This window comes from Callospermophilus lateralis, chromosome 19 (genome assembly GCF_048772815.1).
Source record: "Callospermophilus lateralis isolate mCalLat2 chromosome 19, mCalLat2.hap1, whole genome shotgun sequence".
In the NCBI taxonomy this organism is placed as follows: domain Eukaryota; kingdom Metazoa; phylum Chordata; class Mammalia; order Rodentia; family Sciuridae; genus Callospermophilus; species Callospermophilus lateralis.
The window spans coordinates 31159917-31185325 of NC_135323.1; the positions used below are offsets into that span (position 1 = coordinate 31159917).

At 38.1% G+C, this 25409-nt stretch overlaps 1 pseudogene; it reads right to left on the reverse strand.

Moving 5' to 3' along the window:
- Positions 1 to 2871: 2871 nt before the first annotated feature.
- LOC143384896 (cytochrome P450 3A25-like) overlaps positions 2872 to 25409 on the reverse strand; it is a 96709-nt pseudogene continuing 74171 nt past the window's right edge.

Sequence of the window (25409 nt, forward strand, 5' to 3'; positions counted from 1 at the left end):
CGAGAGCCCAAGCACAGCCTAATAAAGCCCCCCACGTACCAATCTTAAGCCGCCGCGTGGATCTTTCTTATAGGGTGGCAAGGGATAGCGTGCCAACTCTCCACAAAAGAATTTGTTTATCACAGGCCACAGTGGAAGCCGGCGCCATCTTCTAATGGCGGCCACAATCTACAACAATGGCTTACTACAATGCTTGGGAAATTTTCTGATATTATTTCACTGAAGAGATTGTGCATTCCTTTGGTTTGAATCTTTATGCCTTTCTCTATCCCAATAAATCTTAGATTTGGAATTTTGATGTTATTCCATCATTATTGGGTGTTCTGTTTATGCTTTCTTACCATCTTCACTGTGTGCTCAACTTTCAAGATTGTATATTTTGTCTTCATTATCTGAAATTTTGTTTTCCAAGTCATCTAATCTGTTTATGCTTTCTGTTGAGTTTTTGTTTGTTTGTTAGTTTGTTGATTGTTTCCTTGATTTCTGATTTTATTTTCAGGATCTCTCCTTCTTGAAGTACTCTTTTACTACCTGTATTTGCCCCCTTATCTCTTTGTTGGTGTGATCAATGTTTGCCTGTATTTTCTCAATTAAGTCATTCTTTACTTTGTAGGTCATTTTAATTATGTATATTCTTAATTCCTTCTCTGACATTTCATCAACTGCACTTTCCATGGATTCTATTATTGTAGTATCTTGGTGTGTTTTTTCACTTTGCCTATGTGTCTTCTTTCTTGCAGTGCAAATCTGAGATATTACAGTTTCTACCCTATAATCTTATAGTGATCCTGAAGATTACTTGTACCTCACCTTGGTTTTGGACTTCTAGCCTCCAGCCAATGTCCCATGATAAATGCGACTGCAAATAAATGTGGTGGTGGCAATAGTGGAGATAACTCAAGATAGCTGTGAAGTTGTGTCAAAATGGATGCAACTACTTTCAGAAATGGGGCTAAAAGTGGGACTTTCAGTGCCTTTGGGCTGCCTGTTCTGAGATGCAGCTGCCTGCAAGCCCTACCTATTTTCCCGAGGTGGAGGCTATTGCATGGGGAGGGCTATGGCGATGCTTACAGGGGCCCAAGATGGAGGTGGGATAGGCCTGGGTAGACCTGGGACACCCTCCTCCCTTTTTTGAATATGTTCTTGCATTTTTCACAAAAAGGTGTTAAAGGTTCATTTTGGACTTTCCCAATTTTTAACCTGGAATCAACCTTTTATCTAACTAGCCCTGCTTCCTATAGTGAAATATGATATTTTTATTCAAAGATCTGGTCACCAAGACTGATCGACTGGTCCTTGCTATTAAAAAGTCACTGTTACCCAGTCCCATTAGTGCAGACAAGTATAAATTTAAATTTCTATATTCAAACACTCAAACAAACACACACACTCACACAACACACACACACACACACACACACACACACACACTTGTTTCTCTATTTTTCTATCTGGAAAAGCATGAATTCACAGTGATACATTTCATTTCAGTCTTCCTTCACAGGTCTCATTCCAATATTCTTTCCTGAACCAGAGAGTCACTTCACCAATATTTTCTATGAAAACTGGATTTCATTGTCCTAGATGTATTTACTTTTTAAACAATCTCTCTTTATACAGCTAAATTCCATTCTTCCTATTGTAAAACCACATGCCCTCCTTAGCTCACCTCAGTGTTTTCTACCCTATTTTGTCAACGAGTGTTTATGACAGGCTACCTCTGTCTGTGGAGCCCATCTCAGGTTTCTTGGCCTCCCATACTCAGGCAGGCTGTCCCTTCTGAGGACACCTTCCCTATTGTATCTGATATCTGACTTAAAGCCACCATTATTCCCTCTTCCACCATAAAGTGTGCCCTCACATTGCTGGACCATATCTAATGGCATTAGGAGTGAATTTTTCAGGAAGGGAAAGGGAAGTAAAGGGAAGGAAGATATTAGACAGGAATAAGATGGAAAAATCCTGTGTAGTTCCTGATACAAGGTGAATCTGAGGAGCACTGCTGTAAAAATGTTTGACTATCAACCATTTTCTAATTCAATGCTCATTGTGCTTGTTATCAAGTTGAGAATTGAAGATGGACTACAAATATGTTTCTTGATTTCCAGAATCAATAAGGAAATAGGAAGGGAATATGAAATCTAAACTAAAGATATTGTAATAACTACCTCAGTAGAGTTTTTCAAATTATGTGCTTCCAAACTGCAGAAGCACACTATGAATATACTTTTCCAGCAATGAAAAAATTCACAGTGGGTTAACTGTATCTATCTTACTATTTAATTTGAATTTCTGAAAAAGCTTCATGTATTCAGTGATTGTGATGATCAAAAGATTGGGTTTCGACTCTCACTGACTCAGTACTATATATCCCCTTAAATGGGCATAGAGGCTTCAGATATATTTTATAAGGATATGTTTATTGACTTTCTCAGTATAAAACATATCACAGCATATTTCAAAGAACACATCATATATATCAATGTCACTACAAAAGTCACCACAACCATCCTCATTTTCATTAAAAATTGTTGACAAATTTGGTGATAATTGTTGATTCTCTGATTAGAGCTCAGGATGAGCTGCCAGTAATAACTGGTAGTGAGAGGAGAGAGCCTATTAAACCCAGAAAGGGTGAGTCTTCACATCTGGCACTGAGGTGGTCACCTACTTTCCATCACAAAATAGATAATACTCTATGCAGACCCTGAGAAAGCTCAGAAAAGGTCTCCAGAATCTCTTATCATTCATCAATTGAGGGATACAGAGTCTACCTTCATTTTGAGTTTTCCTCAAAAAATAAATTTTTGTTCTTTGATGTTCTGTGTCCCAGTCTCCAAGAAGAACCATGCAAAAAATCCTTAGGGAAGTTCAGGCTCCACTAATTGTCCCATCTCTGCACAAAACCTTGAGAATAATGGGCTTTTCAGGTTGAAGAAGTCCTAGATTGCCTAATTGCAGAGGAATCTGTAACATATATCTAAGCACATGGAGAATGAAGCACAATAAATGAAGCAACAGCAATTGCATCAGCAAAGTAGAGAAGATACATTAAGCACAGTCATGCTTTACAAACATGAAAACTATTTTTAGTATGATGTATCTTGAATTCCTTCTACTCCTTCTCTAACATGTGTCATGATGAGATAGTAAAAATATTCATTTATGTGAAAAATTATTTTATGACTATCTCTTATACTAGGCCTGAGACAAATTGAGGTTGACTTATTCACTTTATTGAAAAAATTGTAAATAAAGGACTGGAGTTGTGGCTTAGTGGTAGAGCATATCCCTAGCATGTGTGAGTCACTGGGTTTGATTCTCAGCACCACATATAAAATAAATAAAATAAAATAAAGGTCCATCAAGTAAACAAAAAAATAATTTTAAGAAAATTTTACATTAAAAAAAACAAGTTTTAAAAATTTAAAATTGATTCCTACACATTAAGACAAACTTTTAAAACACTGTAGAAAGTTAATTTTGTGCCTGCTGAAACTTAACAAAGAACCCTGAGGAGGTTTTATACACTTCAACGTCATGGGCAGGGTCTGTTCACTTCTTGCAGTTGAACTCAATCTGTAGAATGATGGGAGTGGACTTAATTCCTTAAGAACATTATGCTCTTTGGGAATCTCCTCTTGGCTTCTAAGCACAGTGAAAATTGGGAACTCCTAAACCCTTCAGTTTTTTGACTAATTCCTCATGCCATTTCCAGAATCACTCCACAGGGCTGGGGGATCTCCAACAGAGTACTGTTTTTCTCTCAGTAAGAAGCAAATTATTGTTTAGATTGAGAAGACCAGCCTAGAGAAGACAGAGCTTGCAGAAAGTATCTGCCCCATTCCTGGTGTGTCAGGGGACTCCTTCATACTAGCCAATTGGCCCTAAAACCATCTCTATCCTCCTCTCCCATGCAGATGGCCCATTGAGAAGGAAAAGTTGTATTAAACCTACCAGTCCTGGAGGTGAACCACTATCAATAGGGAGGTTATATAAGTTCTGCTTAGGAGAGCTTCACTCGAACATAATCCTGTGGTCACCACATCTCACAACTGTGTACAGGGTCTCTCCAGGAGAATTAAAGCTGAATTTACACTATGTTCAAGTACAGAGTCCACACATACACATGTCACACTAATCTGCATTGAGTCCATATGTTTTTTATACTTTGGTCTTCATAAAGCCATAGACTTAGAGCTCCCACAGGGAAGAACTCTAAAATCTCAAGGATGGTGCAAAAGAGACTCATTGGACTACAGATCTAAGAATTAAATGATTAATTAGCATATTTTTTCTGTGACTAGGTCCCTCAGTTTGTAAAAACATCTTCAAGTAAAACATGTATATGAAAATCTACTGACCCGTGTTTTCTTAAAAGGTTGGAAGGAGAAGTTCTGCATTTCTCTGGCAAGAGCAAGTTTTATGTTCACGATTGCAAACCTCATGTCAATGCAGTTTCGGGGGCCATTTCCAAAGGGCATGTACACATAAGGATCGATGCTGTCCTTGTTCTTCTTACTGAACCTGGTTCCACAATAGATGACAAATCAACAAAACATTAAAACCACAACAGTTACTTGTTTCAAAGTGTTCTTTAGACACCCCCCAAGCAATGGTGCAAAAGAAGCTTTTCTGGGCTGAATTTTATTGAAATCCAGCTGTGGTTTTGCTGTGAGAATTGTTAAGCTATGGAATTTTTCCACCCACCCTCCTCCCTTAACCTATAGGATCTTTCAGCCTTTTTGAGATGAGATTAATGCTGTTTAAAAGGAATCATGGTAAATTGAGACAGTAAAGGAAACAACATACACACAAAAAATATAAGACATATAAAGCATAAACACATAAAATGAAATGACATAGTGGTTTTGTCAGTTATGGCACATTCTATAAAATTTGAAAACACACAGACACACACACACACACACACACACACACACACACACACACACATGTGCATACACACAAACACAATCATGGTGCCATGTCTGAGGAGGATTGGTTTCAGCATCTGGCCACTACAAAATCATGGGTGATGATGTCTCTTATAAAAATAATGGGGAAATATTTATATACCCTAAGCACCTACTGAAATATATTTTAAATCATCTCTGGATTGCACTTAATAACTAATGAAATGTACATACTCTATAAACACTTATTGTATTAGACAGTTTATAGGGAAATGACAAGAAAAATGTTTATATTTAGTTGAAATCATAGGTGCAAAACCAGTACATAAAGAGTGTCATCAAGTGATAATGGAAAATTTACAGCTTATTGTTAAACATTTCAAAATCAAATAAATATGATACAATCTAGTTTTTCAAAAAATCCATATTTATACAGAAATATGTTTATGAGAACATAATTACATTATAAACTTGTGATTATTTAAAGAATTTGAGATACTGGATGGATATAGCATCCTTTTTGTTCCTTGTCACAAATTTATACCATTTTGCAAGTAAATATCATGCTTGTAACATGAAAACAGCTTAAAATAAAAATACATACATGAAAATGATTGCACAGTTACCTGTATGTCACCTATGCTAATAGATACAAGGATATGCTTGAATCAGCCTAGCCCAGTTTGTTCCCTTTCCCGGGGTCCCTGTACCTTTCAGGGCAGAACTCCTCAGGCTCTGGCCAATATTTTGCGTCTCCATGAAGAACAAAGATTGGTATCATCACCAGTGTCCCCTTCCTAATGAATACTCCATTGATTTCAATATCTTTCTTACAGATTCTTTCAAGTCTGGCACAAATTGGGTACAATCTGAGAGTTTCATTTACCACCATGTCCAGATACTCCATCTGCATCAGGTAACAGGTGTCTGAAGGCAAAATGTTTAGGCACTCCATCTGCATCATAGGTAACAGGTGCCTTAAGGGAAAAAATGAAATTTTGGGGAATTAAGGTTTGAAACGAACTTTAAACTCAATCTATGCTGTATTATTAAAGTGTTAGAAGATCCCAAAATATATTCAGAATGGTGAAGGAGAGTAGTGCTTAAAATTGAACTAGCATTGTAATAACAATCATGTTCATTTGACAACCATGTCCATGGCCCATTGAGAAGTGCAGGGTAGTTATGGACATAAGAGACCTTTGGGGCAATCCCAAATTCAGTGTGTAATATCCTCAGCAGCATCATGTACTACTTTTTCTCATGTAAGGAAAAGTGACTAATAGCACCAAAAACAGAATATGACAATTACACTCAGGCAAAATATGTGAAAGTCACTGTCACCTTTCACTAGAAAACTCATGTATCTATTTCAAGTAAATAGAATATATTAAAAAGGAAATAACCTTTCTACATCAGTTTATAGTTGAATAATCCTGCTTTATATATCAAGATAACACTACATCATGTAAAAATGTTGGGAGAAACTGGTAACTTTCACCCTAATACCACCAAAAAAGGGCTAAGATTGGATGGCACCATGTCACACAATTTCAGTTCCAGAGAACATTCTAAGGAGGACAGGAAGCCACTCTCATCCCCACCCTCTGTTGCTGGACCAGTCTCCTGGTTGTTCTTCATGGCTTCATTGTGAGCTCTGAAGAAGAGGCTTTGTGCCCACTTCACTGCCAAACCAGCCATGCCAGCCCCAGAGACCAGGTGTCTTCATATCCAATAGACTCTCTGTTTAGGCAGAGGTGTGAGGACAGCAGGCACAACATGTGACTAATGCCTGTGTGTCACTGGAGAGGACACAAGGTAGAAGTAAAGTGTTTGGCTCAGGAGCCATAAAACTTGACTCATCCTGTGACGACTTCTCTCTAATACATGACTAGAGTGTGAAGATGTGTGGAGCAGAGCAGAGTCGGTCTGCCCACCAAGCACAGGATCACTCAGCAGACAGTAGGGCAGAAGTTCATGCCACAGCTCAGCAGAGACAATGATCTGGACAATTGAGTGACACATGCTTACACTTCCTCGGTGTCATCATGGTAACTGGTAATGGGTACAACTGAAATTTCATTCTTTTCAAAATTCCTTGTAGTTTTGGGAATAACATTTCCCCCCAAATACTGTTTTCTCCTTCATTTGTCTCTTCAGATTCTTTCCAAATAGAGCTGGTAAAAAGAATCAGTGACTATTTTGGAAAAAAGTCTCCTAGGAAGAGACAAGGAGGCAGTCATGTTGAGGGTCCACTTCTCTCCTCCCTCTCCAGGTACAATCTTCTCACCTTATTGGGCAAAGCCGCATCAATCTCCTGCTGCAGTTTGGTCTGGACATCAGGATGGGTGGCCAGTTCATACAAAATGAAGGAAAGAGCACTGCTAGTGGTCTCATAGCCAGCAAAAATGAAGATAATTGATTGAGCCACAAGCTCAAGATCAGACAGGGCTAATGGAAGAGGAAACACAACCTAGTTAATTCCAGAAAATCACAACATCAGGGTTTAGAAGAAGAGAAATCCCATTGAAACCTACAGATGACTAGGCAGGACCAAGGAAGAGCAATTCAGGGTCATTCTCAGAGTGGTTTTTCACTCTCGTGTCTATCTGATAGGGGAAACAAAGGAAAACTTTTTAATCCAGTTTTCCTGAGGTCTACACCACTCTTGGACTTGGCTACTAACTGTGCCATTCTCAGCACCACCAAAGATAGGTAATTTCCAAAGACACTATTTCTAGCTAAGATACACAGTATAATCAATATGTCCCTTAGATTATCATAAATCTACTTTATGTAAGTACAAAAGCAGATGATATTCTTGTCCAGGACAGTTTTTAATTATTCTAGGTAACATATAGCTTGAAATACTGATTTGATCGTTTGTAATACTAAGGTTTCAATGTGTGGGAAATTGAAGAATGTCTCATCTAAACATGTTGGAGGAAATGTAAGGAAATATTGGGCAGCAAAGATACTGTTGCTACTCAAAGCCTGGTCCATGGCCAAGCAGTATCAATAGCATTTGGGAAATTATTAGAAACACAGAATCTCAAACCCATTCTAGAACTACCAAGTCAAAATATGAACTTCCATTTTATGAACTTCCATAAAATGTGGTGATTCTATTCTATTGAAAACTGTCAATAGAGCGGCAATGGGCATGACATGTGGTGAAAAAGTAGGGTCAATTTTAGTAAAACACAACACGTATTCAGTCATGACTGAATATCACCTTCCTTAGTACATGCCCTCTCTCTGCTCTACTTTATGCACACCAAACAGATCTTCGCATAGAAACTGACCTCCATGTTGATTTTTCTCTTGACAGAAGCTAAGCACAATCATGAAATTAACTCATGTATCTTGGAATGCATCAGGACATTTAGATACCTAGATCCCTGAAATAACATGGTCCCTATGCCAAACATGCAATTCAAGATAAAGAAAGAATACACAAAACCAGGGTTTGAAAGGTCTACAGAGTTGAGATTTACTGATTTTTTTTCTATGATGTTTTTCTATGATGATGTCATGAGAACATCTAATTACCAAATCTTTTATCCCAGTGAGTTTGAACCCCATGAAGTAGGACTATAAAGTCAAGGTTTGGTCCAGGTACAGTGGCACACACCTGTAATCCCATTGGGAAGCTGAGGCAAGATATTCATGTGTCCTCAGCAACAGCAAGGTGCCATACAACTCAATGAGACTCTGTCTCTAAATAAGGACTGAAGATGTGGCTCAGTGGTTGAGTACCTCTGAGTTCAATCCCTGGTACCCCACTGCCCAACACCAAAAAAAAAAAAAATTCAAGGATTGAAGCTCAGATGTTTGCATTCGTAGCTACCAGCCATATGTGAGTGTTTAAATTTTAATTAATTAAAAGTCAATACACTTCAGTTCCTCAGTGGCACTAGTCATGTGTCAAATGGTCAGTAGGCACATGTGTTTGGTGGTTATTGTATTGAAACAAACTATAGACCATTTCCATCATCACAGAGAGCTGAATAGAACTGGGTAGAGACATATAAAATAGATGAGTTGATGGATGGATGGATGGATGGATGGATGGATGGATGGATGGATGAATGGATGAATGGATGGATGATGGATGGATGGATGGATGGATGTATATGCACATGTGAACACAAAAGTATGTACACTGGAGGGGCTGGAGTTATGGCTCAGTGGTAGAGTGCTCACCTCACATGTGCAAGGCCCTGGGTTTGATTCTCAACACCACATAAAAATAAATAAATAAAATGAACATAATGTGTCTGTCTACTACCAAAAAATGAATATTAAAAAAATGTACACTGGGGCTAGGTTTGTGGCTCAGTGGTAAAGCACTCACCTAGCATACATGAGGCACTGGGTTTGATCCTCAGCACCACATAAAAATAAAGTAAAAGTATTGTGTTCACCTACAACTAAAAAATAAAGATATTTAAAAAATATGTACACTGGCAGGCTGTAGTAAGCCCAGCCCTCATCTCTAGAATTAATTGTTCAACATTCAGGAATTTTTTCATGATTGTCAAGACACTGGGTACCCAAAATTCGAACTGCAATGGGAGTATTTGTGTCACAGAAATAAGTTTTAAATTAGAAAATTTCTTTTGAAGGAGAGAGAAAAATAGTTTATATCACTGGATGTGAGTAGATACAGAAATATTTCTTTCCTCTGCTTCATGTAGAAGTATTTCACATTAATAATCTTGTCTGCTGAGAGTATCTAAAAGCAAAAATCTACAAGATGATCTCAGTTTTGATTTCTAAATTCCATTAATTACTAAATAAATAAATAAATAAAACCCTAAGATTCATGGAAAAATCACCGATTCCAAAGCTGTCAGGAGAAACAGAGCAGAAACCTAGAATATCTTAAATCAGAAAGCAAGAAAATACTTGGAAAATAAATGAAAAGGGCACAGAATACACTGTATGTTCCTATAATGTGGATACATGTCAGAGAATGTACAAGACTAAGAGCAAACCCTAAGGAAGTCTGTGGACACCAAGAGCAAACCCTAAGGAAGTCTGTGGACTTTGAATGATAAAAGTGTGTCAATACAGGTTTCTGAACTGTGACAAATATAACTCTCTGGTGGTGGATATTAAGAGTGAAGCAGTGTATTTAAGACTACATGGAGAACCTCTGCCACAGTCTCGCTGGGCACAAATCACAAGCCACTCAAGCAGGAACAATCTTTATTTCTGAACTCCCGTGAATGCCACACACGTGGCCTTCTCCCAGGACACCCCCCACACCAACCAGAACTCCCACCACCGGGACTTCACCAAACAATTCGAACTCTTCAGGAATCCCCATGAGAGCTCAACTGGAACTCAATGGGAACTCCAGGAGAACTCAACAGTCATCATCTTAATGGCTCGCTGGTGTCACCTCTTAACCAATACTATTGGCAAAATGCCAGGGGCCATTCTGACTTGGCTGTGGCTCTCAGCATTTCCCCCCTTCTGTTTAATTAAACAACAAGCAATGTGGCTTAGGGACTGTGCCTGTTAGGTTGTCCAATACTACATGTGGTGCTTACCTGTCATTGGATGAGCTGACCTCAAGGTGTCAGCCTCCTGTCTTAGGTTGGTACCACTGCAATTGGATCTTACCTGTCACTGATTACCAGTCCAGCATACAGCAATACTTGTGGATAGGCCTTTGCACCAGTGTGGGGGGGGTGAGGTTCTTTGCCTCACCTCTTTTGGCCCCCAAATTTGGCCTTGCACCAGTGTGGGGGGGTGAGGTTCTGTGCCTCACCTCTGTTGGCCCCCAAATTTGGCCTTGGTGCCAGTGGAGGGGGATGAGGTTCTTTTCCTCACCTCTGTTGGCCCCCAAATTTTAGACCATCACTAGTAGAAGGGAGGAGGATGCAAAATGCCATGACACCAAGCCAAATGATGGCTCTTTGTGGAAAAATTTTACCACCAATGGCACCATCAGCAAAGATATGCCAGCACTACCACAATTTTGCTGCACCAACAGATAGTTCAAAATGCACACAAGTGATACATGTCCAAGCAAGTTCTACAAGCAATTCAAAGCAGAGGAATCCATCAATATGTCCATTTCCTCCCAAAGTAAATCGACTCCTTGATTGAGCATTACTTGTTGAGTTATTATTCATTGATGCATCAGTTTATGCAGTTTAATGTGATAGCTATCAAAAAAGCTATAGTTTGGTTTTATCTTTGTCTTCACCGGCAATGGGATGAAGATAGGAATTCTGGCAATGATGGCTAAAAAAAGTTATGTAACATTCCAACAGGTACTAAGAAAACAATTTTCTGAACAATTTACATTATCCTGAACAGAATTATTAAAGACAATGAAAAGGAAAGGTGAAAGTAAACAAACAGATATGTTAACCTCCTTTTTTGTTCACATATTAAAACAATCCTCAACAGTTGTTTACCCAATTTAAATTAAAACATTTAAATCACGTGAATAAAAAAATATTTTGATCTATTTTTTCATTAGCACTCCTCATATGATATATGACATACTCACATACAGACATACAACACAAAACAGAAGTGTGCACACATAACACAATACATACAACACATAAAATAATAATAAAGGCCTTGTAGGGTTTTACAGGTGAAATCCCCATTGCAATGCTCAAAAACTCCACAGTCAAAAAATAAAAATCACCAGAAAAACAGGTCTGTTTGAGCTCAAAAAACAAAATAAAACTTCTTGATGTGGGAAAGGGCAATAATAAAATAGATATTTAAAAAAGCATCCTGGTTACCACCTGGGTTTGACTCTTCTTTTGATATCCCATCCTTCTTCTTGTAACTTGCATATGGGTCTGAAGGTATTCCCACAAGCAAGGCCCAAGGTTTCTTACATTTGAAATAGGCCTTAATGGTGTTCATTATTCTTATTCTCCAGGTGTGGGAGAACCACTGTTGCAGATGTAAGGATAGCCAAGCTGGAGCTCTGGATATCAGCTGTTATGGATTTGAGTCAAATCATCTTCTTTTTGGTCTGTAGAAATCGCTTTGGTTAGTCTCTCTGGAATCCAAATCGGCTGCTGTTCTCCCTTTGGAAACACACAAACACAACCCCAACTCCAGACAATCACTGGGTCAGGACCTTTCCATTGTCCTGTTAGAATATCCTTCCAAAGTACCTTAGGCTTATGTACATTTTTTGAACACATATGCCTTTCCACAGCAAAAAGCCCTGATGAATCCAAATTTAAAAAGTTTAGAGTAAAAAAGGTTATTTTAAGTTTATCTTTGGGGGATATATACCCCTTCCCAATTCCCTCTTTTTGATTTAATAAGTACATTTTAATAGTTTGATGAGCTCTTTCAACTATGCCTTGTCCCTGTGGATTGTATGGGATTCCTGTTATATGAGTAATGCCCAATGAGGAGCAAAATTGTTTAAAAGGAGATAGAAGTATAGCCAGGACCGTTATCTGTTTTTAACTGTTTTTCAACACCTACAGTGGCAAAATTTTGTAAGCAATGAGCTATAATATCTTTAGCTTTTTCTCCAGCATGAAGGGAGCCCATCAAAAATCTGGAAGAAGTATCAACTGTAACATGCAAACATTTTAACTTTCCAAATTCTGGCAAGTGTGTGACGTCCATCTGCCAAATATGGTTAGGTATCAGTCCTCTAGGATTGACTCCAAGATTAACTTGTGGTAAAAAGGTCACACAATTTTGACATTGTTTTATTATTTGTCTAGCTTGTTCCTTAGTTATTTTAAAATGCCTTTTTAAAGTATTTGCATTGACATGGAAGGATTTATGAAAATTTGTATCTTCTTGTAGTGTAAAATAAATATGTATGTCATGTGTAGTTTTATCTGCTGAATCATTGCTCAAACTAGGGGCTCCAGGCAATTCTGTATGTGCCCTGATATGTACTATGAAGAATGGATCTTTTCTGTCCAAGATTAGATTTTGTGTAGTGGAAAACAAAGAGAAAAGAGTAGAGGAAGGGGAAATCCTACCAGCATCTTCAAGGGATACTATAGCATTAATTATATACTGACTATTGGAAAATAAATTAAATACAGAATCTTTAAACATCACAAAAGCTTGTAATACTACATTAAGCTCTACCTTTTGAGCCGATTGCTTAGGTACTAAAAATGTAAAAATTTGATCAGGGGTAACTACTGCTGCTGTACCATTATTTGACCCATCAGTGAATATATTTGGAGCATTCATGATAGTTGTTTTTCTTGTCATTTTTGGAAAAATTACAGGATGCGAAGACCAAAAAGACAAAAAAGGATTAGACGGTAAGTGGTTATCAAATGAAACATTAGATTTACACATGATTATTGCCCAAGTATTTAACTCATTAGCTAACTCATCAATTTGATCCATAGTATATGGAGTAATAATTTTATTGGGAGAAATTTTAAACACTCCCTTTGCTGCTTTTATTCCTTTGAGTATTAATTGTCCTAAAGCCTCAGGATACCAAGTAAGAATAGTGTTAGGAGAAAAAGATAAATGTATCCACAATAATGAACCCTCTTGCCAAAATACTCCTGTAGAAATATTTTTTGTTGGTAGTACAATAAATAATAAAGGCAAACTTATGTCATTTCTATTCAAGTGCATATTTTCCATATATGTTTCAATGATTTTTTAAAGAGAGAGAGAGAGAGAAGAGAGAGAGAGAGAGAGAGAGAGAGAATTTTTTTAATATTTATTTTTTAGTTCTCGGTGGACACAACATCTTTGTTGGTATCTGGTGCTGAGGATCGAACCGGGGCCACATGCATGCCAGGCGAGCGCGCTACCACTTGAGCCACATCCCCAGCCCTGTTTCAATGATTTTTAATGCCTTTCTTGTTTCAGGTGTTAACATTCAGGGTGAATTTGGATCTGATGGACCTTTTTGGATATCAAATAAAGGTCCCAACTCTCCTGTTGGTATGCCTAGATAAGGCCTTATCCAATTTATGTCTCCTAATAACTTTTGAAAGTTGTTAAGTGATTTGAGTTGATCTACTCGTATTTGAATATTTGGTGTATGGACCATGGTTGAGGATAATAGAACTCGAAATAATTAATGAGAAAATTTAATTGTACTTTATCTATTGCTATCTCTAGATTATAATTTTTTAAATAATTTGTAAGTGTGGCATAACGTTCTAGCAATGTGTTTTTATCTTTGTGTGCTAACAATACATCATCCATATAGTGAAATATTTGTAGTTCAGGATTTTGATTTCTAAGTGGCTGGATTGCTTTGTTAACATAAATTTGACACATAGTTGGGCTGTTAGCCATCCCTTGAGTGAATACTTTCCATTCATATCTCTGATCAGGTCCTTCATGAGTCAGTGCAGGGATAGTAAATGCAAAACATGGACTATCCTCAGGATGAATTGGAATTGCAAAAAAAAAAAAATAATAATAACCTTTAATATCTACAGCTAAAACATACCAGGTTTTTGGCAAAGCAGACAATTGGGGAATCCCTGATTGAGCTGTCCCATAATAACCGTCTCATTATTAATGGCTCTTAAATCTTGCAATAATCTCCATTTACCAGATTTATTTTTGATGACAAAAATGGGAGTATTATGGGAAGATACGGAAGGTTGTATATGTCCCTCTGCTAACTGTTGTTTGACCAGGTCATGGGCTACTTGTATCTTTTCTTTAGTCAGGGGCCACTGAGGAATCCATACTTGTCTTTCTGATTTCCAAGTAATTTTTATTGTCTCAGTGACCCCTTCTGAAAACCCAATCCATGTCTATCTATTTCTTGATCTATTTGTATTGGTGCTGCTATACCTTGTGCTTGTTCCCCTAATCTTTTTTCTTTCCTAGAATGTTGTCTAGTCCTAATAGTGGGTGCATTTGGATTGATGTTATTTGTTAGTGTCAAACCTAACTGATCTAGGACATCTCATCCCCATAAATTTATAGGAAGATGATCCAATACATATGGCTGTATAGTTCCTTCACATCTTTCAGGTTCCTTCCAATTTAATACCATCGCACTTGTATGGGGAATAATTGTCACTCCTAAGCCTCGAAGCATTTGAATGGCTTATTGTAATGGCCAATGTTTTCGTCATTCTTGACGAGAGATAATGCTAAGGTCTGCACCCACCCAGTAGCCCATTAAATTCACGTCCTTGAATATTTAGTTTTAGCATTGGGCGAGAATCTAAATTTAAAGAAAGCATAGCCCAATCTACACCTGTGGAGCCTAATCCCCTGGAACCTCTTTCTATAGTACAACTGGAAAATTTATCATGTAGACTGGGTATTATTAATAACTGTGCTATTCTATCTCCTGGTGAAATTACTGATATACCCCTTGGAGAACTGGCTATAATTTTTATTTCACCTTCATAATCGGGATCAATTACCCCAGGACTTATCATAAGTTCTTTTAGAGTAGAAGAACTGTGTCCCAATAATAAGCCTACTGTTCCTTGGGGAAGAGGTCCTTTTACCCCTGTGGGAATGATTTGTACTCCCATCTCTGGAGTTAGTACTGCTCTGGCAGAGGTGCAGATGTCCAACACTGCACTCCCTCTGGTTTGTCTGATGAGGGATCTAATGGATAATTTGTCCTGGGCACTACCCTGATGGTGTTGTTGGGTTCCTCCAATACCCTGTATATTTGTGGTAGAGGGCCCCAGAGCATTGGGCCCCCCTGTCCGTTTTTTGGCAATGGAGCCCAATGTTTTTCTCCATGATATCATGGGTAAACACCTGGTCCTTTTCCGTTTTTTGATAATGGAGTACCCTCTATAGTGGTTTGAGAACAGCATTCATTAGCCCAATGTCTCCTTCTATGGCATCATGGGAAAATACCCAGTATTCTACCCCTTTGATACCTAGTTTTGTTAAACCCTCCTCCTATGGGGCAATTCCTTTTAAAATGTCCTGTTTGTTCACAATTTTAGCATGTTTTTGGCCTGGCACCTCAAGCCTATTATACTGCAGCTGCCAAGAATTGTCCTTGTTCATTAATGTCTCTGCATTATTTAATATATATGTTTAAATCTCCATGTTTCCATGGTCTAATGGCCTCCCTGCAACATCTGTTTGCTTGTTAGTAGGATAGTTGTTTTTATTAATGGCATCGCTTGTTCTACATCCCCAAAGATTCTGGTAGCTGTTTGTATAAGCCTATCTACAAATTCAGCGTAAGGTTCATTAGCTCCTTGTATTACCTTAGATAATTGACCTTGTAAATCTCCATGCCCCTGGAAAGTTTTCCATGCCCTAAATGCAGCTGAAGCGATATGTGAGTGTATGGCAGGATCATATCTAATTTGTTGCAGCTGATCCTCATAAGGTCCCTTTCCTAACAACATATCTAGATTTCTCTGAGGATAACTGGCTGCTGCATTTCGCCTAGCTGTCTCCGTGCAAAATTCCTGATTGGCAACCTTCCATACCAGATATTGTCCTCCATTTAGCACAGCTTTGCACATACTACCATTCTGCTGGCATCATGTTCAAGTTGGTAATGGATTCAACCATACTTACAGTGAAGGGTGCTCGAGGACCATAGGTTGTTACAGCCTCTTTCAGTTGCTTCACTGTTTTGAAATCTAAAGCATTGAGAATTCGCTGCCCTCCTGCCTCCTCAAATACAGGGCATGCTAATCTTTGAGGTCCTGTCTCAGGATCCCATCTATCAACTATGGGGGTTAAGGGCCACTCAGCATATGTTGTCTTCATAGGTGGAGCTGTTGGTTGAATTATGCCCTCTGGTGATAAAACTGTGTTAGTTAGCAGCCTCCTGTTGTAACTTCTCCCCTGATAGCTTTTTCTCCTCTAAACTTTCTTCCCCTTTCTGACTATCTCGAGAGGCCTCCTCTTTTTCCTGATCTAATATGTCTTCTACCATAATCTGAACTGAAAGCTTTGGACTAGGCAAACAAAATCTTATCATCATCCACAATGGCAATGTGCCCACTGGCAAAGTTTCTGGGTTTTTCTTTTCCCTCTTCCTTAAGTCTTCACCATGATGTTCCCATTGTGATATATTCAACAACTCCTCCTTAAAAAGTCATGGGCTCATTTTTGTATCGTATTAATGTATGCCTTAACTGTCCTTGGTTTTACTGGGGTGCCTCCTTCGTTTGGCAATTTATTTAACACTCTTTCAGTTTGTTTTTTGCTAATTTAGGACCCCATATTTCTGCTACAAAGGTAATGCAACCCAACAAGATATCACAAAACAAAATGAAACAAAAATGGAACAAAAATTCATTGTGTCAGTTTTTCTATTTTCTTGTCATATGTATCCGTGGTCTATCTCTATCTCTTCCTCAGGGCTGAACAAATTCAAACCTTGAGCCAACCACTATCCCCAGTTTGCCTGAGATATTTCTAGGGACAGGCAGCTTGAAACAAAAATAAAACAAATCAAAACAAGAACACATTGTTTTTTGAAATGGTCACCCATTGTCTCGCCCTGCCCTCAGGGGCGAACAGTTTCACTTACCCCCAATTTTCAGACGTTTCCCATACGGGCCACCAAATGCCGCAGTCTGGCTGGGCACAAATAACCAGGAGGCCGAGCCACTTGTAGATTCAAGCAGGAACAAACTTTATTTTTGAACTCATGCGAATGCCACCCACGCGACCCTCCAGGAACTCCATGTGAGCTCAACCAGAACTCTACCAACCCACGCGAACTCTCTAGGAACTCCACGAGTGCTCAACCGGAACTCAATGGGAACACCGCAAGAACTCAAAAATAAGGGACACCTGAGGCAGCAGGAACCTCCCCTTCTGGCAAAATGCCAGGCACCATCTTGACCTGGCCGTGGCCCTCAACACTGGCATATGGGAAACTGTTGAGAAAGAATAATCTGCTGGGCAGGTATATTTAAAGACATGTCCAATCTACATCATGGATGTATGTATTAGATTAATATTCCTTCAATTGTTCAAAAAAGATGAGGTCATTTTTAAATAAGTTAATTTTCACAAATACAGATTCCAAGCATCCTATTTTGACCTTCAGAAGGAATGTGAGGAACTTACCTCAAAGAAATTGTACTATTGAACAGAATAAAATTAAAATATTTCCATTAATTTTAAAATGCCACTGGTGGGAAAATAGATGCAACAAAAGCCTGAATACTACCCTTTACTTCAATTGTTACAACCAGGTTTATATTTTCTATTTTCACAACCTTATGAATGCCTATTCTTGTAGAAGTGGATTTAAGATAGAAGTCAAAGATCTCCTTGGGGCAATGTCTTCTACACCCAGTCAGAAATAACTGCTCTCTTCACATGATCTATGAAACCAGGAATCCCACTATTTTTTAAAATATTTTTTTAGTTGTAGGCAGACTTAATACATTTATTTTATTTATTTATTTTTATGTGGTGCTGAGGATTCAACCCAGTGCCTCACACATTCCAGATGAGCTCACTACCACTGAGCCACAAACCCAGACCAGAATTCTCACTATTTAAAGGAATTCTTATACTAGATGGTTTTATTCATGCTCCTGTACTGGAATTTCATAAGCAAATATTTAAAATACAAAATGGGCTTGGAAACTTCAGTCTCTTGAAACTGCCATTAGATTTCACATCAAGGGAGAAACAAAGCTCTACACTGATGGTAACATAAGAAATAAAGTTCAAAATTTCTCCCAGGTTTTTGCTCAATAGTTTTATCATTCAGAAGTTGTTGCATATTTCAGGGTGGAGGAATTGAGTTTTTGGAGGAAGGGCTATCCCAGGGAAAGGGAAGAGAACAGAGGGAAGAACTGAGTCTGAGCTTGTGGTAGCACCTGGGGTGCACTTGGTGCATTTTACAAATGGTGCTGGGACGTGGGGAGGAGTGAGAAGGAACCACCTGTTCCACAGGAGACAAGCCTCTTACACATCTTTTGTAGTACACATAGAACACAAAAGATAAACAATGACACAGAAACTTGTGAAGACCCCTCTTTACCCCCAGAATTCTGAAAGTTTGCAGAGTGCATCACTTTTCAGAAGGTGTCCAGTTGTTTGTAATCTGCATCTACTTAACTCTTCTGGTTGATTAATCTAGGTTCAAACTGAGACTCACTCCAAAGTTCTTCCTCCAAATCAAATAATATCACTATACCTCCTAGTCACAGAAATGGGAGGTTTCAAGAGGAGAGAAACTGGAACAGTTACTCATAGATCAAGGACCACCAGGCTGATTCCTAGGAGAACCCAGGTTTCCATGGAAAAATTTGGGATCAGGTCCATCACTACTGTCCTTCCAGATATGTGATCTAGATGTGCCAAGCTTGCTTCTGTGAGCAGCTGTGATTCAATGAAGTCAAACTGGCATATTTATATTCTGGGAAAGGAGGTGGGGCTGGGTGTTCAACCAATAGAAAAAACTATCTGTGCTTCACCAACTATTGCAGAAGCCAGGTGCCCTCTCCACCATGGCTGTTGGCAATGAGTCCTGGAGACATGCCTATTTTGATCTTTGAGCTCAGATTTTATAAAAATTATCAATAAAAACTTTGATGGGGCTGAGGTTGTGGCTCAGTGGTAGAGTGCTCACCTAGCATACATGAGGCGCTGGGTTCAAACTTCAGCACCAAATAAAAATTAAAAAAAGACATTATGTCCACCTACAATTAAAGATATGTACTTTTTAAAAAACTTCAATTAGTGTTATTATTATGCCCAAAGGTTATTGCTTATTCTTCTTTTTTTTAAGTGTGGAACCATAAGCTGCTTGACTGTCCTTTGCTCTGGAGGGACAGGTTATCTTTGTCATTCTGTACAGCAAACAAACCTGTCCCTGCTCCTTTGGACGATATCTTCCTACTCATTCTTTTTCATTTTTCAGTTTTTGGTGGACACAACTTCTTTATTTTATTTTATGTGGTGCTGAGGATCCAACCCAGCTCCCCATGCATGCCAGGCAAGCTCGCTACTGCTTGAGCCACATCCCTAGCCCCAGGTTATTGCTTCTTATCAGAAACTCAAGTGAAACATTAGAATCAAATGTCTTCTAATCAGTTTTTCTCTCCATGGGTGTTCTCATTACAAAATCCTTGAATTCCACCAAAAAGGATATATCTAAATAACTACTCATGCACTTTCGTCTGCTTACCATGTCCTCATGCCCCATAGAAGAATTTTTTAAAAATATTTTTTAGTTGTTGATGAACATTTACACATCAAGAGTATTTTGTTTGTTCCAGTGAAGGACTCCATGCGTTTTCTCTCTGAAAAAGCAATATTTCCTCTTCATCTTTCCCAAATGAACTTTTCAGTAGATGTATCCCAAAATCCACATTTCTGTGACCTCTTTTGTATAGTTAAAATTCACAATTGCATTTTAGCAATGGAAAGATTTATTCTTAACTTTCAGAAGTGAAAACTCAGAGCAAGTGTTGAACTTGCCCTGTCCTTGTGTAGAGGTGGCAGTTCTCCATCTCTCCATGCTGAGTGGGAACTCAGGAGGCAAGTTTTCTGATATTTGCTCACTTACTCACTTTCTACTCCATACTATGACTGGGATGAACATAAGTCTGTTGGTCTAAGCAGACCACTGGTGTCTTCAGGTTCCTAACTCTATGAGAACTTGAGGAGAGAGCACATGAGGTAAGAGGAAAGCATGCCCATGGAGGATATGAGCATATTGTTGGGTCTTGCTTTTTAATCCAATCTGCCAGTCTAGGTCTTTTGATTAATAAATTTAGGCCATTAACATTCAATGTTATTATTGAATTATGATTTGTATTCCCTGTCATTTTACTTCTGGTTTTTAATTTGATTTAATTTCTCCTTTGGTTGAATAATACTTTAGTGTAGTTTCTCCCTTTGCTAGTTTCCACTTTTATTAACTTCATCCTCATGGAATATTTTGTTGAGAATGAATGCTCTGTAGCTCAGGCTTTCTAGTTGTGAATTCTTTCAATGTTTGTTATCATAGAAGGTTTTAATTTCATCTTCAAATCTGAACTTAATTTTGCTGGATGTAAAATTCTTGGTTGGCATCCATTTTATTTTACATCTTGAAACATTTCATTCCAGGAACTCCTACCTTTTGAGCATCTGGGTTGAGAAACCAGTTGAGATCCAAATTGGTTTCCCCCATATGTAATTTGATTGTTTTTCTCTCACAGCCTTTAAGATTTTCTTTATTCTCTGTGTTAGTCATTCTCATTCTAATGTATCTTGGTGTGGGTCTGCTGTAATTTTGTACATCTGGGGTCCTGTAAACCTCTTGTATTTGATTTTTTATTCCATTCTTTAGGTTTGGTAAATTTTCTGATATTATGTCATTAAATTCTTGTGCATTCCTTGAATTTGTATCTCTGCTCTTTCATCTATGCTTATAATTCTTCAATTTGGTCTTTTCATGTTATCTCATAAATCTTGGATGTTCTATTCATGGTTTCTGTCTATCTTCTCTGCAGAGTCAACTCTATCTTCAAGATTATATATTTTGTCTTCATCACCTGATGTTCTCTTTTCCAAGTGTTCTAGTCCATTGGTGATGCTTTCTATTGAATTTATAACTTGGTTTATTGATTCCTTCATTTTGAGGGTTCTGGTTTTTTTCCAGAATCTCTATGTATTTCTTGAAGTAATCTTTTGCTACCTGCATTTTGTCTCTTATCTCATTATTGGAGTGATCTATTGTCTCCTGTATTTGCTGTCTTATCTTATTCTTGGCCTTGAAGATCACTTTAATTATGTATGTTTTGATGTCCTTCTGTGACATTTCTTCTACCATGATGTCAATGTGTTCTATTATTGTACTGTCTTGGTTTGTTTGGGTCACATTCTTCCCTTGTTTTTTTTATGTTGTTTATGGTCTTCCTCTATAGCAGTACAGATCTGAGGTATTACAGTTTCTACTCTAATCTTGTAATGTCCCTGCAGGTTACCAATACCTTGACTTTAAGGAGTATATTAATATTTACAGCATCCAAAGCAAACAATATAAGGTCTTAAACTATATAACTCCTATTTAGACAATTACAGTTTTGTCGCATTAAACAGAAATAATGTATCCAATTAGAATCCATTTTAAAAATAGTAGGTTTGCATAAGGGTATACAATTTTGAATGATGAACAAAAGGGAGGATATAGGATGTATGATTTATGAGGTAGAAGGTGAGAATATAGAGGGAGGTTGAAAGATGTATCAAGAGAAATAGGCTAGCAAGGATACCTCTGGTGTAACCAGGCCAGGACCTTGGTGATGGTCTTCCAGGTCCTGGCTGTTGTCTCTAGATGGAAAGAAGCCAGAAGAGCCATGCATTGGTTGAGCTACTCTTCCACACATGCAGCTGCAGTCAATCTCCTCCTCCTCCTCCATGTGTCTAGCTGAGGTCAGTCTCCTCCTCCTACCCACATTTGGGCTGGGGTCAGATTTCTCCTTCTCTGTGTGTCTGGCTGGGTTCAGTCTGCTCTTCCTCTGCTCATGGGGCTGAGATCTCTCTGATCAACCTCCTTCATATGTGGGGCCAGGTTGGTCTGCTCTACCTCCTCCACATGTTGTCCCAGGAGATCTCTCCTATATCACGTTACTTTCACCAAGGCAGTTTCTGATTATTACACTGTTTTCTAAATGTATAAGAAATTTAAGGATATCCTTTGATTTTTGTAAACCCATGCAGACCTATGATTATTGTTACTGTACTCTGGATTCTAAACTGTACTGTAAAAGTTAAAATTAGTAAAATGTAAAGCTTAAGAGAGCACTTTGCCATGTTGATATTCTCCAAACTAAAATTATCTGTAACAAAAGTCTCAGATGTGTATAGAAATAACAAATTGGGTTGATATTTATTCATGTCATTTAATGTTTTACAACCAGATAAATTAATGTGTTGTCAATAAGTTACATATGAAATTTTGTGTTACTCCTCACATTACAATTGAATTTTCTTTTTTTTTAATTTTTATTTTTTTCATCTTTCATACATTTGATTCAAGTGAGTTATGCATTTCCATTTTTACCCCAAATACAAATTGCAGAATCACATCAGTTACACATTCACAATGTTTACATAATGCCATATTAGTGACTGTTGTATTCTGCTGTCTTTCCTATCCCCTACTATCTCCCTCCCCTCCCCTCCCATCTTCCCTCTCTACCTCATCTGTTGTTGTTCCGTTCTCTCCCTTCCCCCCTTTCCCCTCACAACCTCATATATGTGATTTCGTATAATGATGAGGGTTTCCTTCCGTTTCCATGCAATTTCCCTTCTCTCTCCCTTTCCCTCCCATCACTCGTCTCAGTTTAATGTTAATCTTTTCCTCGTGCTCTTTCCCCCTGTTCAGTTTTTAGTTGCTCTCCTTAAATCAAAGAAGACATTTGGCATTTGTTTTTTAAGGATTGGCTAGCTTCACTTATCATAATCTGCTCTAATGCCATCCATTTACCTGCAAATTCCATGATTTTGTCATTTTTTAGTGCTGCATAATACTCCATTGTGTATAGATGCCACATTTTTTTTTATCCATTCATCTATTGAAGGGCATCTGGGTTGGTTCCACAGTCTAGCTATTGTGAATTGTGCTGCTATGATCATTGATGTGGCAGTATCCCTATAGTATGCTCTTTTAAGGTCCTCAGGGAATAGTCCGAGGAGGGCGATAGCTGGGTCAAATGGTGGTTCCACTCCCAGCTTTCCCAGGAATCTCCATACTGCTTTCCATATTGGCCCCACCAATTTGCAGTCCCACCAGCAATGTACAAGTGTACCCTTTTCCCCACATCCTCGCCAGCACTTATTGTTGTTTGACTTCCTAATGGCTGCCAATCTTACTGGAGTGAGATGGTATCTTAGGGTGGTTTTGATTTGCATTTCTCTGACTGCTGGAGATGGTGAGCGCTTTTTCATGTACTTATTGATTGATTGTATGTCCTCTTCTGAGAAGTGTCTGTTCAGGTCCTTGGCCCATTTGTTGATTGGGTTATTTGTTATCTTATTGTTTAATTTTTTGAGTTCTTTGTATATTCTGGAAATTAGGGCTCTATCTGAAGTGTGAGGAGTAAAGATTTGTTCCCAGGATGTAGGCTCCCTATTTACCTCACTTATTGTTTCTCTTGCTGAGAAAAAACTTTTTAGTTAAGTAAGTCCCATTTGTTTATTCTTGTTATTAACTCTTGGGCTATGGGTGTCCTATTAAGGAATTTGGAGCCTGACCCCACAATATGTAGATCGGAGCCAACTTTTTCTTCTATCAGGTGCAGGGTCTCTGATTTGATATCAAGCTCCTTGATCCATTTTGAGTTAACTTTTGTGCATGGCGAGAGAAAGGGATTCAGTTTCATTTTGTTGCATATGGATTTCCAATTTTCCCAGCACCATTTGTTGAAGATGCTATCCTTCCTCCATTGCATGTTTTTAGCCCCTTTATCCAATATAAGAAAGTTGTAATTTTGTGGATTGGTTTCTGTGTCCTCTATTCTGTACCATTGATCCACCTGCCTGTTTTGTTACCAGTACCACGCTGTTTTTGTTACTATTGCTTTGTAGTACAGTTTGAACTCTGGTATCACTATACCTCCAGATTCACACTTCCTGCTTAGAATTGTTTTTGCTATTCTGGGTCTTTTGTTATTCCATATGAATTTCATGATTGCTTTATCTATTTCTACAAGAAATGCCGTTGGGATTTTGATTGGCATCGCGTTAAACCTGTAGAGAACTTTGGGTAATATCGCCATTTTGATAATGTTAGTTCTGCCTATCCATGAACAGGGTACATTTTTCCATCTTCTAAGATCTTCTTCTATCTCTCTCTTTAGGGTTCTGTAGTTTTCATTGTATAAATCTTTCACCTCTTTTATTAGGTTGATTCCCAAGTATTTTATTTTTTTTGAGGATATTGTGAATGGAATGGTTTTCCTCATTTCCATTTCAGAAGTTTTGTTGCTGATATACAGGAATGCCTTTGATTTATGCATGTTGATTTTATATCCTGCCACTTTGATGAATTCATTTATTTACTCTAGCAGTTTCTTTGTAGACCCTTTTGGGTCTGTTAAGTATATTATCATGTCATCCGCAAATAGCGATACTTTAAGTTCTTCTTTTCCTATTTTTATGCCTTTAATTTCTTTTGTCTGTCTAATTGCTCTGGCTAGTATTTCAAGAACTAAATTGAATAGAAGTGGTGATAGAGGGCATCCCTGTATAGTTCCAGATTTTAGAGGGAATGCCTTCAGTTTTTCTCCATTTTGAATGATGTTAGCCTAAGGCTTAGCATATATAGCTTTTATAATGTTGAGGTAAGTTCCTGTTATCCCTAGTTTTTCTAGTGTTTTGAACATAAAGGGATGCTGTACTTTGTCAAATGCTTTTTCTACATCTATCGAGATGATCATATGGTTCCTATCTTTAAGTCTATTGATGTGGTGAATAACATTTATTGATTTCCGTATATTAAACCAGTCTTGCATCTCAGGGATGAATCCTACTTGATCATGGTGCACAATTTTTTTGATATGCTTTTGCATTCGATTTGCC